General features: G+C 38.3%; 1 protein-coding gene across 2 annotated transcripts in view; it reads right to left on the minus strand.

Annotated features, from left to right (window-relative positions):
* The window catches only part of LOC126856219 (uncharacterized), a 100,952-nt gene that overhangs the window by 48,176 nt on the left and 31,335 nt on the right, over window positions 1-21,441 (minus strand). The window lies entirely within an intron of this gene.

The raw sequence follows: 21,441 nt of genomic DNA on the forward strand, positions 1-21,441 counted from the left end.
TTATCGCGTAACGATTTTGCCCGTAACGATCGAGAGACGGAAGAGCGAGCGACATCGATCGACGAGCAACATTCGATGCTCGCGTCGCCAGAGATAGCTAGTTTATCGGCGCGTTTCTTACCACTGGTCGCATGATCGATGCCATCGATCGCGATCAATGATCTCGCGGCGGAAGCCCCACCCCGTTTTACCTGTCCTACCTGACTGTCCGGCCGGCGTTGGATCGAGGTATTTCCACGTAAGAATCCGGCCTCGCTTCCGGTTTCGTATTCGCGACTGGTTTTACGAACGGCCGCGCCACGATGTTGTCGTTTGATATATTGGTAGAGCGGTAGTTATCTTAGTATTAGCTCTCCCAGGTGTGATCAATATTCGATATCGTATAAGTTATTTCACGAGCTAATCCGCGAGCGGTTGTTCTGTCGCTCAAGTAAAATATTATTTTCTCCTTGCGTGTTATCTATAAATTATGTTCTTATATAAATAGATTCATCTATCATCTCCAACTTACTGAAATAACAAATACATAAATATATGAAAATGGCATTTAAAATAGGGGACACGCAGCAATTATACATATAAATTTTTTAATTCACACAATTTTTATTATTCTAATTATAAGTTCTTTTTTTACGCGATTACTTGCAAATTATATTATTCTATTATTTAGAAAAATGCCTAATAATAAGTAATTTTTCTATTCAGTCATTCTACTCATATATTAAATAATATTTTAATATTTTAATATTAAATAATATTAAATAATATTTTGCGTTATTTTGTGCTATATCGTTTACTACTATATATGTTATTCACAGAATTTAAGAAAAATTCGTAGGAATTAAAAGAAAATCTAAATTTAACAAACGAAAAGAAATAACACAAATGTTAGAGCGCAAGCTAATATTATGTTAGAAAAAATATCATAATGACTATTAATTAAATAACAATAATTGAGTAAATAAAGACTATATAATAATAAATGTTTAATAAAATGATTACGTAGTCACGCCTTATAATTATGGCAAATAAAATGAATCGATTCCAATTCGAGATATTGGAAAGGATTATTATACTATCATATTTAACATCAATCAACATTAAGTATTTAATATAAATCGATATTTACTGTATTTATTTTTCTCAGAATATCTCAAATCTCCGAGCAATCTATTCATGGAAGTTCGAATGACTTGCTGGTAATATCAATTTACCGTTGCCAGCGCAATATAAAGTTAATTAACATTATCCGATCTCAATACCAGATAGCGCAATAGCTCTTTATTTTATTGCAGCCATTATTTTTTGATATTTGCATCTCAGAATATCTCAGAAGCTTCTCCCGGAAATCTCCACTGGTTTTCCAAAATGAGAAAAACATAACATTATTGATCCACCGGTAGCCGAGCAAAAATTATCGGACTGATAAAGTTAATTAACATCGGCAAATTTCAACTCGAGCTAGCATAAATGCGACGATCATAAATGTTCCCACGCTCGGTAAGAACGTGTCGCCGATACCATCGTCCATCATCCACCATCGTCGTCGTTGTCGTCGTCCTCCACATCGTTACGCGAGTGCGTACGCACGTCGAGGATCGAGGAGCACTTTAAATACCGGAAACCACGCCCTTCCAATCAAGATCCTCGATCGAGGATTTGTTTTTCCTTCTGTCGCACGACGATCGACGCCATTTTAATATTGCTATTTAAGATAGCGATATTGCAATATCCACTTTCATATTTTTTCGTCATAAAGTTACATCGTCAGCCGACAAATTATGCGTAAGAATTAATGAAACGTATATTTTAATAATGAGATTCACGATATACGACATAGGTCGCGAGAAAACATATACAACTCAAAATCGATGAATAAGAAATCTTCATAATTTCTCAAAATATTAACGCAACGACATATCGACTTGTTGCTCAAACGTATTACACTTCGCAAGATTCATATCTCGACCAGTTCTCGTGCATTTTTTTAATCACGCGAAAGACAATATCCCGGTAAGGAAGACTCGTCTCCCTTTGCTCGCGTTTTACCGCTCTCCCGACCCAAAGACTCGCGCGCAAAAGTACCGCACTCCTTTTCTCTTTCACATCTACGTGTGCCGATTCCGTTGTCCTTGCACAATGGTCCATGTAATCAGCGGCGAGTGATCGTCACCCGACGCGTACACCAACTCTTTCAACGTATCTCTCTCTCTCTCCTCTCCTCCTCTTCGCCCCCATCTCGAGCTCCTTTCAACATTTTCCTCTCTTTCCTGCGCTTTTCCTCAGACTCCGCCGCCATGGGGTGGCCACAATGAGACGTCGGGGATTCGTCATTGTTCCACGCGACCGTAAAAGCGACGCAAAAGCCGTGGCAAAAGCGGACCGGAGCAATACTTTAATGCGGCTTCGTGCCCCTCGCTCCACGCCTCCCCCCCCCCTCCCTCCTCCACCCCACCTCTCCTACTATTTCCTTTCTAGCCCTTTACGTTTCCCCGTCTCTTTCGACCGCCAGCGAAAATCTCATCATTTAGAGTGGCTCGGTGCGGCATGTAAAGCGCCGCGCCGGTGTGAAGGCCCGTTTACGAACAATGAGAATAGCACAGCAAGCGGCTAGCAGTGATAAGGAAGATGTTCCTCTTTGGAAGGTGGAGAACCTTTTGCAGCGTCGAGAAAACCACGGCACGCGTGCCTCGTTTCGAAATGATATTCTTTCTTTCCATTCTCTCATTGTGCGTAAGTAAAATGAATATAAAATAATAATATAATGTAATGTAATAAATATTCGGATAAGTAATAATGATATAAGCCTTTCGTCCGTATATATATATATATATATATATATATATATATATATATATATATATATGTATATGAATATTATTTATTTTTCTCTTGGTGAAAATAAAACACTAATATGCGAGAAAATCTTTTCATATATTTGCGTGATTAGTCGACAGATAAATTAATTAATCTTAAATTTGCGAATTGCATTAATTTCCTTTATTATATAATTATAATAAATAATATAATGTAAACGGAATGGAAAAAAGTCAATCTTAGTTAATTTAAATTAATATTGTCATTGATAAATCTTTTCTTTAAATATATTCCTCTAGAAGATTTATTAATGTGTGTTGCACGTCTCATTTTAAAAATCTTTTTTTATTAAAGTTATATAATTTATTCACAGACATTATATAGATGCCATCAAATGAAATTTAAAAAAAAAATCGATCTTGTGAATCTTTACCCTCCCCCCTGTTCCCTGGTGACGGCACGTGGTCCGCTTAAATAGGGCGTGTGGACGGGACTTAGATTGCATAGAACGGGGGGGGGGAGAGGGGGAGTGTGTTACCATGGTGGCCGCGCGCGGAAGGGTGCACCACATGGTTTGAACGCGCGCGCGGGGGATGAAACCGACCTGGGATATGGTCCGGAGGGGTGGACGATCCCGTTGTCCGTGTAGGGTGGCACAAAGGAAACCGGAGTACTAACCAGGGCATTAGCAGGGAACCTCCGCTTCCGACAAACAAGTTCAGCCCTCGTTCGAACCTTCGCCGTCTCCCCTTCCCCCCCTCCCCCTCCCCTTTCGCCCCTTCTTCCCCTCAATATCCCATTCTCTTCCCCTATGTCACCCTTTGGGAGTCGCGCGACCTCGTTTCCAGGGGATGGAAGTCCGGTCCGCGTCGCTTCATATCGATTGCGGAGAGAAGCATAGGGCACCAGCTTCCGTTCTAGTTTTGGACCTACGATGCTGTCCATTCAGCGCTCTGGAGCGTCTGTGGAGAAATCGGAAATCCTACTCGTGTCGACGATATAATACGCGTTCATCGTGTCTCGGGCAAAGATAAGTGTCGCGATACAATGATATACAAAAATATTCGGCGCTTGATTATAGCAGAATATTTTTTAGATAAAAAAGAACAATCTTTTTATATAATTTTTTAGAAGAGTAGATACATGTTAGGATCATCGAATAATCGAAATCAATTTTGAAAAATTGAGAGAGTTAAAGGAATTAAAAAATAATATTTGAAATGAATTGTAAATTTTCTCTTATGTATAATTAATTTTCTAAATTTAGAACAGTCAGCGTAATAAAAGCAAATTGTCCAATTATCGCATGAAACTTAAAGACGTAATCCAAAAATTTACTTTTCCATAAAATATAAATTTATTATATATGAAATTGAAATGGTTGATCATGATTTGATCGCGCTAAAATTTATCGAAAGAGAGAGAGAGAGAGAGAGAGAGAGCGAGAGAGCTAGCATAAAATATCTCTGTTACATGAGCTCAATCGAATCTCTCACCAAAAATATCTACTCGTTCGCATACAACCAAGAACAAGTACTGTCCTCCCGTGCACGATCGCGTGTCCCCTAAAATCAATTAAAGTCGTTCGAAACTATCTGTGTGTACGAGGAGACCGAGTGGCTCCCACATATCTCGAGAGCAAACCTCTCTCTACTCCTCTCCTTTCCACCGTGATCGCTCTAGGCAACTAACTCTCTGTCTTTCTCTCTCCTCTTCTCGCTCACGTATGCATACATATTCCCAGTTCTCTTCTCTGTCAATCGGCCGTTTGATTGCCCTCACCTCCTCCCTCTTCCTCCTTCTCTCTCGTTCCCCGTCACCGCAATCCCGTCGAATTAACCCGTGGAGTCAGAATCCGCTCGAGTACGAGGTGAAGTAATGATCGGGGAGAGACGTTCCCACTTGGTCCGATGTATTCGGTGGCGCATCACGCCCGCTCTTGCACTAGACATCTCTTTCTTCTTGCCAAAGTAAGTTCTTGTTACTTGGGTGTTACAGAAGTGATTTAGTTATTATATAATTTTCGGCTTGGTCCCAATAAGTTTACGAATAATTTTGCTTTCTAATAAAGAAAGCATTTATGTTCGACATGCATTCTAAAACGAAACTAATGTAAAGAATCTATTTGATTTTTCCAGAATTAAATATTCATGAAATTAAACAAATATTATATATGTATAAAATTATATTCCCTTAAATCAGTCCAACTTCCACATTATTATCTCTTTTTTTTTCTTTTTTTTTTTTTTTTGACTAATAATTATTCTCAAAAAGATCTGTAACCGTCGATAATAAGAACAGAGAAAAGGATAGCAAGTTTTAGCGTTCAACCGTCAATCTTGGATTCAGCGAGCACGGTGCATCCATCCTCCCTTCACTACATCCCCCGCTCACCACCCCTAAATCTGAACGTACCCCGAGAACGTTTGACGTATTAGTCATTCCTGGCGCAGCTGGGATCGGTCCCCCGGGGGTGCCGATCCTCGTTTCCCCCTTCTGCTTGCAAGGCCGAATCAATCTCGGCTTATCCTGCTGGAGGGTAGTCGGCGGGACCACTTTCGGCTAGTCGCTAGAGACCCCCATGCATTTTTTTGCCATTTTCCCCCGCGCGTGGTCATTGGTCCAGGAAACTGGGCTCCCGTCGAGAAGCAACCGCGTCGCACTATCGAACCACCAAAATCGATCGCGGTGCATCGGTAATGTCTGTCCGATAGACATTTAAAGCATAGAAACGACGTCACGGCATTATTTTAAATACATTAAAAGATAATTAAAAATCTAGTCTTCTATATCTGTTTAAATAGATGTTATCCACATGTATAAGCAAAATTTATATGTAAATAAATTATATAAATTTAATAGATATAGTAAAATTTTTTTAAAGGATCATCTATTTAAAAAACTGTGTTTCGCAAAAGTTATGACTCGTGTATATCATAATTATTCTAACAGAAATAAATATAATTAAAATATACATAATAAAAATAGAGCTAAAGATGTATACTAGTAAAATAGAAAATTAGAAACTCTGAAATAGATGATAAACAGCATTCACATAATGGAACGCGGCCGGTTCCATGTAACTTATTCACAAAGAAGGAGGAGGAGGAGGAGTATCATTAGACCATGATTCCAACCACGATTTTTCCCACATCAAGAACCGGTGTTTCAAAACTCGAAGTAAAGTTTAATTTAGGTTTCTTCAAAAAGATTCCGCCTTTGACTGCTTTTATTGAGTAACGACATATTAGAGCAATATAAACAAGAATTTTTTTTCTTCTATGATGGAGAAATGGATTTAAAATTTTTATGTATTAAAATATTACTGCATATATAAATATCTGTGTAGTTAATGTAATTTTAGATTTAACGAAAGTACTTAATGTAATTTTAGATTTATCTTAGGTAAGAAATTATCCTGCTATATAGTTTACGTTAAAAAGATTATATTATTATATAAGAAAGTTGAATTTGAAGTTCCGGATTGCATATAAAAAATATATTGTAGTCAAACTATTTAAAATATATACTCAAGTGGATAGAAATCAAAATGGAAAAGAACATATACATGATTTTCGACGCATATTTTAACCCAAATTTTATAAACTCTTCTTTATTGTGAGCTTCATTAAATCATTCTCAGCTTAATTAAATCAATCGCAAAATTATTTATGTAATGCATATTTTGCAATGCACATAAATATCAGAGCAATTACATTTATTAATATTTGATAAAATAATCAATTTTATCATGCAGTCGATTTTAATGATTCTCGAAGGTGCAATAAGTTTAACTTTTCTTTTTTTCTCTCATCTCGGCATTGGTCTATTGTTAATTTAAACATACTCCGGACGTTAAAAAGGCAATGATGATATTGAGAGAAGAGGAAAAAGAGGAGAGTCGAGGAATGAGCTTGGAAGAAGGAACCTCTGCGTGACGTCGCTGTGCCACTTTGTCCGCGTGTTCGCGCGTGTCATTGACCGACATGCAACGCTCATTGGTGGCTGGAACGAGTGGCACGATCGCACGAGATGAGAACGAGAAGAAGACGAAGGCGAGGAGAGAAGGTGGAGACGCGGCGACGTAGCAGAGATGGAAGACAGAGAAACGAGGGGGAGGGGTGTTAGCGGGGGAGTTAACGGGAGGACACGCTGCGGCTAATCTAAAGGGACGACCCGCGGGGTACGTCGCTCGCTAATCACCCTGATGAAGCTTGATGGACTGGCAGCAATTGTTTCGAATGAGATCTCTTCGCACGCTTGACTCCCCGCTCGAGTCACCTCCTCGCTTTCCGAGCCGACGCGACGCGACGATCTTCTGGCCGCGAGATGCAACTCGCTAATTAGGGTAACGGGGCCTCACGGGATTTTTGTTACACACGCGCATGACTGACGCGTAAACGTTCAATTTACTAAGAATGTCATGTACATCGACCGCGGGTGGTAAAAAGACAATTAGCACGCGCTTTCTTTTAAATCCGTTAAAAGTATCTTTATAAAAAGAGATAAATACTAATCCTCTTCTCTTAGAGATAATAGAGGAATATTTATAATTATATTGTTCTCATAAATTGTTTTTCGCATTAAAGTATGATCAACTTTTTTTTTTTCTTAATTTTCTTGCAAACTATTGAATGTTATTCCTCAAAGCAAAACAGAGTTGAATAAATAAATAAAAAAGCAATCGTGAAATTATGCTTGATAATTTGAAAAAAAGATCTCTGCCAAATATTTTTCTAGAAAAATATGTTCATTGTCTTTATAACACTGGTGTATAAAAAATTCACATACAACTTCTTGCTAGGACAAACTTATTAACACGACTAATTGCAAAAACAATCTACTGCTTTCCACCATTTCAGAATTTATCTTCTGTTCAACATTAAGGACGTTACATTAAAATCCGTCAAATGATATTCAAAATCTTTCGACCGTCTAATAACAGAGGAGGAATACCGATGGCTCCATGATGACGGTCAGCTGATCGATCGATCCGGCAAGACACCGGTACATCGTTCGTCCATCCGTACGCGAGCAACGGCGTCGATAGTTCCAGCTGTGTGCTGCAATTTATAATCGTCGATCGGATCGACGGGTCATTATTCTCTCTCGCGAGATTTCACGCGCGTCGTTCACTTCCTCTTTTTCCTCTTATTTTTTTCCTTCCCTCTTCTCCACGCGAATTTTCTCTTTCCCTTAACGAAGTTTGCCAGACTCTTTCCTCGGCGATACGAGTACGATCCGATATAACTAACTACATAACGAAAGATATCAGAGATTCACTTAAATATTAGATTCATTATTAAACTGTTGTAATAATTAATCTGCATAAAAAAGATATTATTTAATATCAATACGAATAACTCTACCATTGATCCAATATTCGTTGCGACACTTATAACAGCACTCTTCATAGAGAAGGGAAATGACGGTCTCCGTTTTTGACTTGCTTTCATCGTAATCTCGCGGATCAACTAGCGATTTCACGAATATCCCGTGTACAGAGCGAATGTTGCATGGTGGATTCGTCACGGATTCGCGGCCCGCACCCGGTCGCTCCCACACAACCCCCGAGACAGGGGTCGTCGCACGACGCATAATCGCCGACACAATGCCGCCACAATACCGCCACCGAAGAGGCTTTCTTCCTCTCCCTCATCGTAGCCGGAAAACACAGGCTGGCTCCGAACCGACAATCGGAATTACACGGCGATTTTCGAGACGCGCGTCGCTAACCGATCCGTTTCGCGACCCGCGCCTCGTTTTCCGAGTCGGTGAGGTGTCAAGGGTTGTAACGGATGACCGATTCAATCGTCCTCCGCCCCCCCCCCTGCACATGCCGCGCCCTCAAAGGGGCTGTTAGCTATTGTTGTATTGGCGGGGAAAAAAATATAAATCGCGCAAAATCGACGCTCAGAGTCGGGTCGCAAACGTCAACCAAGGGATCGATTTGGAAAGATTTATTTCTTTTTTATATCTATTTTTTTTTATCCAGAAATAACTGTCATGATTTCTCGCGCTGAATTGTGTTCGAATTTGATCTATTTGAAACGTGAATTTTTACGAGCGTGACTTCGGTGTTTTTTAACATTTGCAATAATAAAGTAGTTCCAAATTCTATTTAAATATCAGCTTCTGAGAATAATTATTTCCCCGTAATTCTTCGTAGCAAGTTAAATTTTTGAAACAAAATATAAAAATAAACGTCAAATTCGGAAATGTATATACATCATGAGAAAGCGCGCGGCAAATACGGCCCTGAAATTACGGCCCAGGAATTACAGACTTGGCCTCGCGGCAACGATCTCTAACGAGATTCGTTTGTAGTCGAGAAACGATGGCGACGATCTTAACGAGATCTTCCTATGATCTACGATCTACTAACGGAAAGAAGTGAGTCTTCGCACCTTGATCTATTGCTAGAATCAACATGCGCGATGGAAAAATTATAGCAGAAATTATCTGGTTGAGCGATCTCTCACAAAGTGTGAATATCGCATTACACGCATTATGCCAATTTTGCTGTCCCGCTTATGATTCACTCAGACTCTCATCTTAATTCATTATCGCTCGTTTTTAGCTGAATTTTATATAGGAGAGAGGAGTTATTCGAGGTCAGATAATTTCTCTTTGTGTTTCATAATAGAAAAAAATGATTTATTAAATAAAAAGAGTAATTGTTATTTGTAGAAATAAATTTGTCATTTAAGATGCATTTATCGATTAATAAATAAATAAAAAATATAGAAACATCCTATTATATTTTATAAATTATATAAAATATAATAGGATTTTATATTTTATTCCTTTATATTTTATAAGTTACATAAAATATAATAAAATATAAAAGGATTCTAAAATTTAAAATTAAATAAATTATAATCGTATAATAAAAATAAAAAATATACGCATATGAGAATTCTTTTCTCAATATTAATACTTGAGACTGTTTAAGAGCGAAAGATCTGACGAAAAATCATTCGGAGCTTGTTCGACATGTGTATGTAAAATCATATGGGGGAAGGGGAGGGGGGGCACGCACATCTCGCGTATAATAAAGAAGAAATGTCGATCCAACAATCGCAAAGCTACAAGCCGCGCCGCGTTTGATTATCGCGGCGTGTATCTTATCTTCCAGTAGAGAGATCTGAAAAGTCATCGCTATCCGACCGACGACGGTTCCGGCCGGTTTTCAGAGATGCGGTCGCATTATTATCGGTGGAAGCGGGCGCGTCGAGGGTAATAGAAAAGAGACAGAAGGATAGAGACCCAGAGCGGAAGAGAGACGGTGGAAGGAGATGGGGACGCGGTGGAGGGTGCAAAAGAGGATAAAGGGAAGGGTGGCGGTGGACCTCCCTATTGACAACGGCTTTCATCTTTATAATTCAACCCCTCTCGCACCACCCTCGATCCATTTTGCCTTCTCTCCCCCTGTACGTGCGCGCTGTGTGCGCGATGCTTTTTTTTTACCATCTCTCCCGTCTCCGCGTGTCGCGTAACACATGGTGGAGGCGGACTTACGCCCTTTCTGGCCGCTGAAAAACCGGCGCGGCGTCTCTCTCTCTCTCTCTCCGTTTTGCCATTATCTCGTCACTGGATTTTGTCCGGGAGGGAGAGAAGTATAGCTACGTTTTCACGCAATTCAATTCGCACCGAGAGATCTAATGGAAAATAATATTTTCCTCTATCGAGACAAAGTTACGCTGCTTTCTAATAACATGATATTTCTTAGTTGTAGAAAAATCACATCACACATAGCTTTGCATAAAATGTCAAAGCGTAGTAGAATATAATTAACCGTGTTTCTCATGATGGTAGAATATATATATTGTGATGTGCAATAAACTTTTAAACGCTCTTTCGCAAGATCAGATATGAAAAAATAATGATTACATAGAAATTTAATGGGACGAATGTATACTTGATATGTTATATACAGAACTTTTTAAATTAATTTTTAATTTTTATTTTATTTTTATATAACAAGAAATCTATAATCTATTTTTATATAACAAAAAATTTATAACAAGAAATAAAAATATTTTTGGATATTTAAAGATTACCTATATCTTTGTTCTTGATTAATATACGAAGTGTGCTAATTAGCCAAGCGAATATATGAATTGAATGATGATTATTTACATATATAAAATTTGGCGAGAAAAGCCCTTATATGCACGACATATAAATAGAAAATTGAGACATCGCGTCAACATCGGTGAGCCATCATCGCGGTGATCGTGATTACAATGCGATCCGCGATCGTGAGTCACATTGAAATGTATACTTAGAATGCGGCGAGAAAGAGAATCCTACTGACCGCAGACCAGGAAACCGGACGTCAATTATTTCGAAATATGTTCGCATCTAATCATATTCGTCTAATTCTATTCGTCATCAGGATCGTCCAGCGCGATCCGCGTGTTCAAAGAAATAAAAAAAGAAAAAATTAAATTTTAAATTAGTTAAAAAATTCAATTCATGTAACACACATAATTTCCATTCTTCTAAGATATGTAGAATTTGAGAAGTAAATTCTTGAATTGTTGGTTACATCACATTTTAATTAACTTTGCAATGCATGTAACGAGAAAAATCGACGGATGATTATGTCGTTACGAGAATCATATAAGAATGAAGAAAAAGGAGAAACAAGAAAAAGTACTTGGAAGGAAGTAAACGGCCTTTAAACAAATCGTAGTTTTTATACGCTCTTTTTCCAACAACGCACAGGGAGGTCCCACGTGTACTGCAGCCTGTGCAACGTCCTGCCTACGCATCGGACCTCCTGGAGTTGACTGACTGTCGCAAAGATACACATGCATACATATTCGAAAGAGCACATGTAACAGTGTAATATGATTCCACATACGAGTAAGATTTATCGAAAATTGATAATCTCTTTCCAATTTTTTCCAAACTTTCGTAACTTGAGAGATCAAATTTTGTCACGCTTGTCTAAAATAAATAAAAATGAAGAATTAAAATAATTCGACAATTAATTTTGAAAATCCAATTTTGTCATTTACGAAGGCCAAAAAATATAAGACACTAATATCTATCCAATTATTTCTAACAGATAACATTAAAATTAAATTCAGAATTAAATTTTAATAGAGGAATCAATTTTTTTTTACGAGAAATGTTATCGTATTTAGCCAATATATTCGGTAAATTAAAAATACTACTAGTATTTTTTAAATTTTTTACCATAGTACTGGTACATGGTCTTCTAAAATTTTTCTGCATGTAAAAAGTAACTACTAGAGAAAACCAGATGCGCATGGATAAATCTGCCATGCATGCGCGAGCTACTGAACGCATCCGTATTACGTCATGCGTGTCCCTCGTCGTCGTCAACGCATTTTACGAACGCGGACAGGTTCATGGAAAAGGCGGTGGCGGGACGTTGAAACAGGCGCAGATGGTGCCCCCGTGTGGTTTACGACGTGGCGCGGACCCTTCCATATGGGGATGATACCGTTTAACCTACCCTGGGGACCTGCGAGAGTGTCGGGTGACGTATACTCCGCCGCGTCCCCCTTCGGGAAAAGCGGCAATGCTCCTCCGTTTTTACGGGCGATCCCGTGGAAGGAAGCATCCTGATCTCAGTGTGTCACAGGTTCTGCACTTAGGGTCGATACACTTGCCGTTAGTCACCCTCCTCCCTCCCTCCCTCCCTAGAATTTTCTTGCCTCTGTGACATAGCACCTCGCGCTTGCCGCGACGAAATTCAATGCCACTTTTTCGAAACCCCCCCGCCACGTACAGCAGAATTATCTCGCAGGAATATTTGCGTATCGTTCCCCTAAACAAACTTTCCATAAGCTTGTGTATTTCTTCGATTACCTTTCCAATCTAGCAATATTTCCTATTTTAAATCAACTTTACTTGAATTTTTATCTTAATCGAAGACAATTACTTAAATATCAGAGAAAGCGTTCTAATTAAGGAAAGATGAGAAGAAAGCTAATCTTCATTTAAAAAATTCGATTTCAAAGAATGTAATTAAGAAAAATGTACACAAATTTTCATTTTCACATTGTGATCTTTAATTACCGGCTATAATTTTAAAATGAGTCAAAGTATAATATAATAAATAGCTTCTTTTGATATCCGAAATAAGGTATTTTTTTCTAGATATGATAACGTGATAATACGGTCGAATGAAATATAAACATGTTCGACATTATGTTTTAAACTTTTACATCGAATCGAAATCTATTTATTTTTGTACATCTACCTATTCTTGTTCAGTTCAGTGTCTTAAAACTTCACAAGATCGTTTATCACTCACCACCAACCGTAAACTTTTCTAACTGCTGTTGGGGCAGTTGTTTCGAGACGCAACATCGTCGTGGAAAGTACCGGTCAAAATTTCGAGGGACTTTCTTCGCCGTTCGAAAACCGGACCGGCAAGTAACATAACGCGTTGCTCGTAAATCATCGGAAAATACTTTCCAGATTTCGATGTCCGGAGGTCGATTTAGACGCATTTGACTTATAACCGCACGCTGCATAACTTAATGATCTGTTTTGCGCCTGTCGAAGCGTGACTAGCGTAAACACACGATGAAAGAAAAATCTCGGTACCTTCGACAACAGCGTTAATTATCGCTGTAAGCGTCTGAGAAGATCGATTTAATCATTTCTAAATTAGCCTCTTTCCCTATTTTTTCAGATATTTTCCGAATAATGCAAAATGAGTTAACAAGAAAAAATAATTAGATATAATAGATTTTTTAAATAATTTCTCCTAATAGAGTAAATTAAATAAGTCTGCCATTAAAATTATTCCATTTTCAAATTGTAAATAGTTAAAGATATTTTTCGATAATTGATTTCGGAATAGTAGACAAATAAAACTTATTAATTACATTGATAAACAATCAACTCAACCCATGATTATTAATTATAGCATATTGCACATATTCTTTACGTATGTATCACTAAAATAATATAGAATAAAATAAAATAAAAAATAAAAGTAATTGAATGCGCTCAAATATAAAGTATAATCAATGCGTATAATCAATTGCACGTATAACAATTATGATTAATAATTTCAAGAAAAATAAATACTTCAAGAAAGAGCATCTTTGCAAATCCACTTGTATATTTTAAAAATATTTATTTTCTTATTATATCATTAATTATGTATCAATTTAATTATAAAAAAAAATAAAACAAGAACAAAAATATTCTTATTAAATATTCTTGCTAAATACAAGAAATTATTTTTTATATCTATATCTTTCTCTTTAATACATTTTAGCCTTTCTGGAAAGAAAATGACGTGTAACCGGTGATGTGATCTCCGCATTATGTTTCGATCGAGAAATTCCAGACCCTCGACCATACGAGAGAGGATACCTGTTCGAGTGATTCGCTGGAATTTAAACGTACTCAATGTTCATCCTGCAAAGGGTCGAAAGAATCCTCCCAAAATTTTTGAAAGGCTTCCTCCTCTCGAGGACGGTTCCTTTCTTTGCACCTGTGACAACCTTTCACGGTCTCAAAAGTAAATATATGCTACTCCCTGTTTCACTTCATTTATATCGACGAGGGTGCAGGGGACACTCGGTGCTTACGAAAAATCGATTTAAGGAAAACTAGTAGATCGAGAAAGCGCGAAATATAAAATATTTGTACGAAGAATTTAAAGCGCGCGTGAATAAAACCTCTAACAATAAAGGCGCAGTACAAACGTTTCTAAAATTCCATTCTTAATTTTAAGGACAGATTTTTTGGACAATTTAATAGAGAAGAATTGGTCATAGATTCGTCAAAGAATCTATTAATGTTCAAGTGTCAATTTTTTTGGAAACAAATATTGCGCACTGAGGTTCGACATGGTAACAATGGCGATTGCAACTCAAACTGTCGCGCGAAAGTTTGACGACAAAAAACGCGCTAATACGCGGTTTTCCGTGATATTTCGCAAGCGCCACTTTGACAGAGATCGACGACGCGACGCAAAAAAAAAAAAGAAAAAAAAATATAATATTAGGAAACTTCTTAATCGCGGGGTATAAACGCTTCAATCTCGTCGCCCCCGCTCGAATTACAGAGGAGGACATTATGGAACCGGAGACGGGACGGGGCTCTGAAGAAGAAACGTCGTTGACCCTCTCGAGGAAACTTATATTCCTCGGGCCGTGTGAAAGGTTGCCTGTATCGTGTCGAGGGTGAATGCGACACACACGTGCGTTCTTGCTCGCTCTCTTGCCGTCCCTCGATAATTACTTCTCCAACTTGTCACAAAAGCAACGACTTTCTCGCGACAGGTTCTCGTTTATTTCATTTATTTCCCATTGCATTTCCGTTCATTTCGCGTGTGTACACATATGCGTGTATCGACATAATTTAATCGCTTCGTATCTTGTCGTTAATTCCATGAAAGGAATTTTATTTATTCGATTCGGAATCCACTTATATCGCTGCTCGGCATAATCTTGTTTAAATCCTCAGTATTCCTTTTTCACGCGTAACATATATTTTCTAATTAATTTTCTGATACACTCTTGTATATGTATAATATAATATAAATGTATTAGTATAAATTATAACTTATATATCAAAAAGATAAATAAATATAAAAACCTTTAATATGATTGCATAAAAATTATCTTTAAGATCGCTAACGCTATTTTATGATGAGCAGATTTTCGAACATAAATGATACATGATTTAAATTTAAAATACTACTGACATTTCAGGTATTATATATCATTTTTGTTTATATTATGTAACCAATTATATTTCGTAAAATGCGTTCTCCTTATATCAGCTTTAAAAAAAAAAAAATAATACTATAATAATTCCCATTCACATATATTCACGCGGACACATACATTCAATTTTACCGTTACACATTTGGCGAAGAAAGATACATTTATATTCTTCCACATTAAGTCATACAGAGACGCGCGAGATACACGGAGACGCTCCAATCTAGGAGGAGAATCACGCTCCCTCGCCAAAGATTACTTAACCGCCATCGATGTTTAGCGAATAAACTATGGCGGGAAAAAGACGCCCCTGTTCGCAACCACGAAACGTATTCCGAATGTATCGCGAAGTCGGGAAGACGCTGTGCGACAGGTGCTTAAAGCCCGTTCCTCGCGACGCGCGGCGCCGCGTACACGTACATCCGGGATAAGTGTACGAACCGCTCGGTTTCTCATCGGGAATACATAATCCCGCGACACGCGCGGGCATACCAATTTCTCCCGTTACACGAAATATCGCATGAGAGAATATTGATCGAAAGAAAGAGAGAGAGAGAGAGAGAGACGAGTAGGAAAGGATAGAAGAGTGAGGTACATTCGCGCTTTTGTCAGCGTCGGCGTCGTTAAGTGGATCTCGAAATAATCGGACGCGCATGACGCATATCGATCGAGATCTTCCTCCCTTCTACAGTTGATCCGATCGAGACGTCTCGAAAAGATAGCTCGCGCTATCTATAAAGTATAGACAGTTCTCCGAGCGATCAATCTTTCGCTAGTCTCTTATCGAGGATGGAATTGCTGCAACTTTGATTTATTTAATTCGGATTTAAATTATTTAGATGTTTTTTTTTGCTCTTGCAAATAAACATAAAGATTATTTTGTATTTATTTATGCCCGTCACTTACATTATTATATATTCAGTTATTAATAAATTGTAAAATCAAATCACGTGCTGCGCCAAGTCCTATTAAAACTTGCGTTAATATTTATTACAATTATATACCGTGCAAAGAATAACAGATTTATTAAAAGATGCCAAAGTTATCAGATTGAGGTATCATACTGATACCTATGACCTGACATTTATTCGCGGAAAGGAGCCTATTTTAAACGATACGTTTTCCATGCGACCGCATTAGCGACGACACTATTAATGGTAATAGCACTGGTAGCGTTAACGACAACAGAACGGGCGTTGTAGACGAGTTGGAAGGAAGAACGCTACCGGCGGAGGTGGCGGAAGAGGGTAGTGGCGGGTGGCGAGGGGGAGGCGGAAGGGGTGGCACGAACGGAAGCGAAAGGAGAACGTCGGAGAGAGGTAGCGGAAGGACTCGGTTCGCCCGGGGGCGTGGGTGGAAGCTCGGAGCCAGGACGACGGCGGGCTTCGCGGGGATGAACAGGGACCGGAGACAGGGGGGTGGAAGGGGGTGAGGAAGGGAGGGTACCGGAACCGGAACCAAGGGAGCGCAGGAACACGAACAGACTCGACGTCGACGATGGCGTCGGCGTCGGCCCCGATATGGCGGAAGCGTCGCGTTTGCCGGAAGTCGCCAAGGAAATGAAATGCCTCCCAGCCGGGGAGGCCGCCCTTCCTCCTCCACCCCCCAGGGAGTTTCTACTGCCGTTACCCTCCCACCGGAACCGACGTTCCTCGCCAGGATTTCCAGAGTTCTCCTCTTTCCAGGGAATGTAACGGGGGCGGCGGAGACGGCGGCGGCGACCGGAGAAGGGCGTCGCGGCGAGATAGCGTCGAACTTTGCGTCAAGTATGAGAAAACGAGGAAAGGGCCTCGGGAGACGTTCGCTCGCGCTTATTCCAAGAGACACAGAAATAAGAGGAAGAACGTTTGCGCGCATGCAATGAAAAAATTATACGGATTTACCGCAAAACTTATATATATTTAATAATTCAAGCTTAACACTTATTTAATAATTCAAGCTTAACACTTATTAACGTGCAAAAGTAAAACGTTTATCTGATAATCATTACCAACCATGAAACTATCGCCAATAATAATATGATTTAATGTTAATGCATAACCATAAATTATAGTAAAGATTAAAGATCTCTCCAACCAAATATAGATATGCTTTTGCCTCGAAGCTTTTAAACAAGATGTTTCTCGCTTCTGCTTCAAGCACTTGATTTATTTGACTCGATAATTGAAACGCACCTGCCAGAGAAAGGTAGTATTGTCTTAATTGTCATTCTTTACAAACGCGATGCTTTGCTTCTCAGTAAACGCACGCGTGTAACCTCGTGTATCTGGTGAACGTGATGCTGCCGCGGGCGAACGAAAATATTCCGACTTCCGTCCGTGCGCAGGAATTTCTTCCCGGAATAGTTCGGACGCTGGTTAATCGAGTTCTTCATTCAAATTCCACCCATGAAAAGAAAAAAAAAAGGATTGGACAGAGTCACACGGGCTGAGTAACCAACCGATGACCCGACGTTGTTAATATTTAATGACAATCACAACCATAATATCGACGATGATAATAATGATAATGATAGATGTAAGGACTATTCGTCAACAATTTTTTTCTTTCTTTGTTAAGGGTATTATTCATATTTTGTTATATATTATTTATTTTTTGTAAATTTTAATTAGATTGTCATGATATTGAGAATAAACTATTTATTCGTTTATTTATAATATATATATAATGTAATAACGCGTATGAATAAAAATCTGCATTATTCTTGGACATTTATAATTAATATGTTTATAGTTTGGCAAAATATCAGAAATTAATAATTCAATTTATAAATGTATGTCAGACTGCAATTTGAAAATATGAGAGAAACGGAATATTCTTTTATCTCATTTGAGAAAAAATTGTGGAGAAAATGAGAATATAGTTTATAACGGTTAAGTAAGTTGTCATTTATTACCGTCACGCTACAAGCGATTATTTACATCGTCATTAACTTGATAAGAGCAATAGCGCATTAAAACGTTCAATGCGCGAAAAAAGGAGAACTGTCTGTTACTGCTGTTAATACAAAGAAAGGAAAAAAGGACACGTCACGCGATGTACACGCGCACGCACTCACGTGGATGACGCATTATTTTCCGATGAGATTATTTCCGGTAAGTCCGCGTGATTCCGCGCTGCGTCACTTCCTCCTCCGTTCCGCCGTCTCGTCTTCTCTTCTCCGTATATATATATATATATAATCTTCGCGTCAGCTCCGTTTCTTCGTCGCTCATTGTCGGACTCATTGCGCCGAATTACGTCATCTTGTGGAAATCGTTACTACTTCCTGCACGCGTACCCAAGCGAAAATAGTTTCGCGCGAGCTCGTTGTAAATAAGTAGGAACACGTGTTAATTTGAGAATGCTCTTTATGGGTAAATTATTCGTCGCAACGAATGGCAGCGACCATAAAAAAAAAAAAGATTCACCGTTCTGACTACGCAAGCGTTGCGATATAATATAACCGTTAGCCGTGACGTAATGCAAAAATAAAATTTTTATATACTCTCGATTTCACGCATATAATTATGATGTAAATTTATAAATCTTACTTTCTCGCATAATCATAAAAGATATGCTGTAATAAAATAATCTTAATACATCAAGTATTTTTGCAACCTTTTTGTTTCATAATATTATATTGAATTAAATTATAATATTTTGTCTGATGACATAATTATTATAACATTATTAATATCATATCACATTAATTTTCTATGACCAAAATATTTAGATAAATTAAGATCTATGATAAAATTCGTGCATAATAGTATTAATGTACTTTATCAGATATAGTTGATTAAAATATACAATACACCGTCTATACTATATTACACACCTAGTTAAAGACTTTTAATTAAATTTTCATATAATATATTTATTTTAATAAAATGGCTTCGAAAACATAGATGAGATGCAAAATGATATATTATTTTTTGATTTTTCCTTTCGCAAAATCGCTGGCTATGCAATTGCGAAATTGATAACATCAATCTTTTGTCCAAACGTGCGTCAAGCAGCAGTCGAGCACTACGCGATCTTTATCTCGAGTACGCTAACTACTCCTCTCTGATTAACGAGAGTCAGATATCGTGAAACGGACGTGCCGATGCACGATAGCATTATTCGTCATAGCGCGCGCGGTTTCCTCGGCGTGGTCGAAAAGCCTGCCAAGACTTCCGGTCGCGACGAAATCCCGCCGCTTACCGACCCTGACCGTAGCACACCCGTGACAATTAGTTCCAGCAGTGATTCGGTTCCCACGCGGTACGATTAAGCCTATTAATAACATCTTGCGACTCGATTTGAGTATACGTTCGTTCGATCCACCCTCTTCCCCTCCCCTCCCCTCCCTCTCCCGCTTCCCTTTTTAAAAGAACGTGAATATCAAAATGCCATGAATGTGCTTGATTCACAGTCTCTGCAATTTGATTTGATAGATGCAGAAAATATATATATTTGGCAAAATATTAAACCACTTAAATATTTGCAAATTAAGTGAATTCACGAGTCTTCACAGAGGAAAGAGAATATAAAATTTTTATATACATCTGTTAAAATTAGACATTAAATTCTCTGACTTCACATCGTATATTTGATGATATTGTCTTGTAAGGTGACGTAAATTTTATGATATTTTATCTTCCAGCTAACTCTGCTATTTCGAAGTAACATGTATTTTTTTCTGTCGCATTCAAAAATATACACCGTCTGTGATATATTACATTTAATTTTTAAGGATTAAAAATACACGATATAAAGTTAAATATCTGCACGTTCACAATTGTTGCAACCACAATCTTCTCTGCCACAGAAAAATCTAGTTTAGCTTAATACGTTATATCGGAAAGACTTTCACGTGACAAATTTTAAAATTTAATTCCACATAAATCAAATACCCAATACAATCCTCTCATATTGTAGCCGCGGTTAGAACAATGCATCCATTTGGGCGATATCAAATCTGGCAGCAGCTGGGACTTATTGTTAGTGTTACGTAGAATCGATATGCGCAGAAAAATGAAAACCGTCACAATCAAGCTTTAAGAACGTATCAAGCATCAGCGTTTCGCCGGAAAATTAACTTAAATGCATTTACGCGATTAATTAAAAATTTTTTAACCGCTCGCCGATCGCGTACAAATGAATATTTTACGAATATCAGCGCGAAACCTGTTTACGACGAACAGCGTTTCGAGATATCGGTGGGATGCCGCGCCGCGCCGAACGGATGTCGTAATTTGCGATAAATTATAAAAAGCAACGCTAAATATATATAGGCGAGTCCGTTAAACAGGATAGAGAAGGCAGGAAACGATCGTCGGATATAGCAAGGACTCACGATGCTATTCCACAGCGACACATAAATAGAAATGTTCCTTCGCGGTGTCAGTTCGGCGAGATTAATTCCACGCAAACATGGATGGGAATAGAACAGATTTGATTTTAATGCGATAGATTTGTATTATTAATAGACTGTACAATAACGGTGATCAGGCTGTCGGACTGCCCGTGAGATCAGTCTCATTACGTAAAGTGAGAGAAGGAAAGACTGCCTTCTTTGCGTGCCGACGTCTATTATACGGCGGACTAATAAATGGTAATAAATGAGGCGGATAAAGATCCGCGTGTTAAAAGAATTATTATAACGAGTCAATGACGACTGCCACTGTTATTAGACGGAAACTATGCGACTTCGGAGGCAATCGCAAAGTGTTATTCGCCTTTCACTATTACCGTGGCATACCATTCAGGTGCGACCCGCGTCTTTCCGAGACCCCATAAAATATATGTGAAGTATATAATATTTTAAATTTTTATTACTAATAATGTATTAGGAAAAGTCATTATTTTAGATTAAGAGCTTCATAGAAATCAATGTTCTATAAGGACAATAATTTTTCGTCCAAAA

Source organism: Cataglyphis hispanica, chromosome 18, assembly GCF_021464435.1.
Source record: "Cataglyphis hispanica isolate Lineage 1 chromosome 18, ULB_Chis1_1.0, whole genome shotgun sequence".
NCBI lineage: Eukaryota > Metazoa > Arthropoda > Insecta > Hymenoptera > Formicidae > Cataglyphis > Cataglyphis hispanica.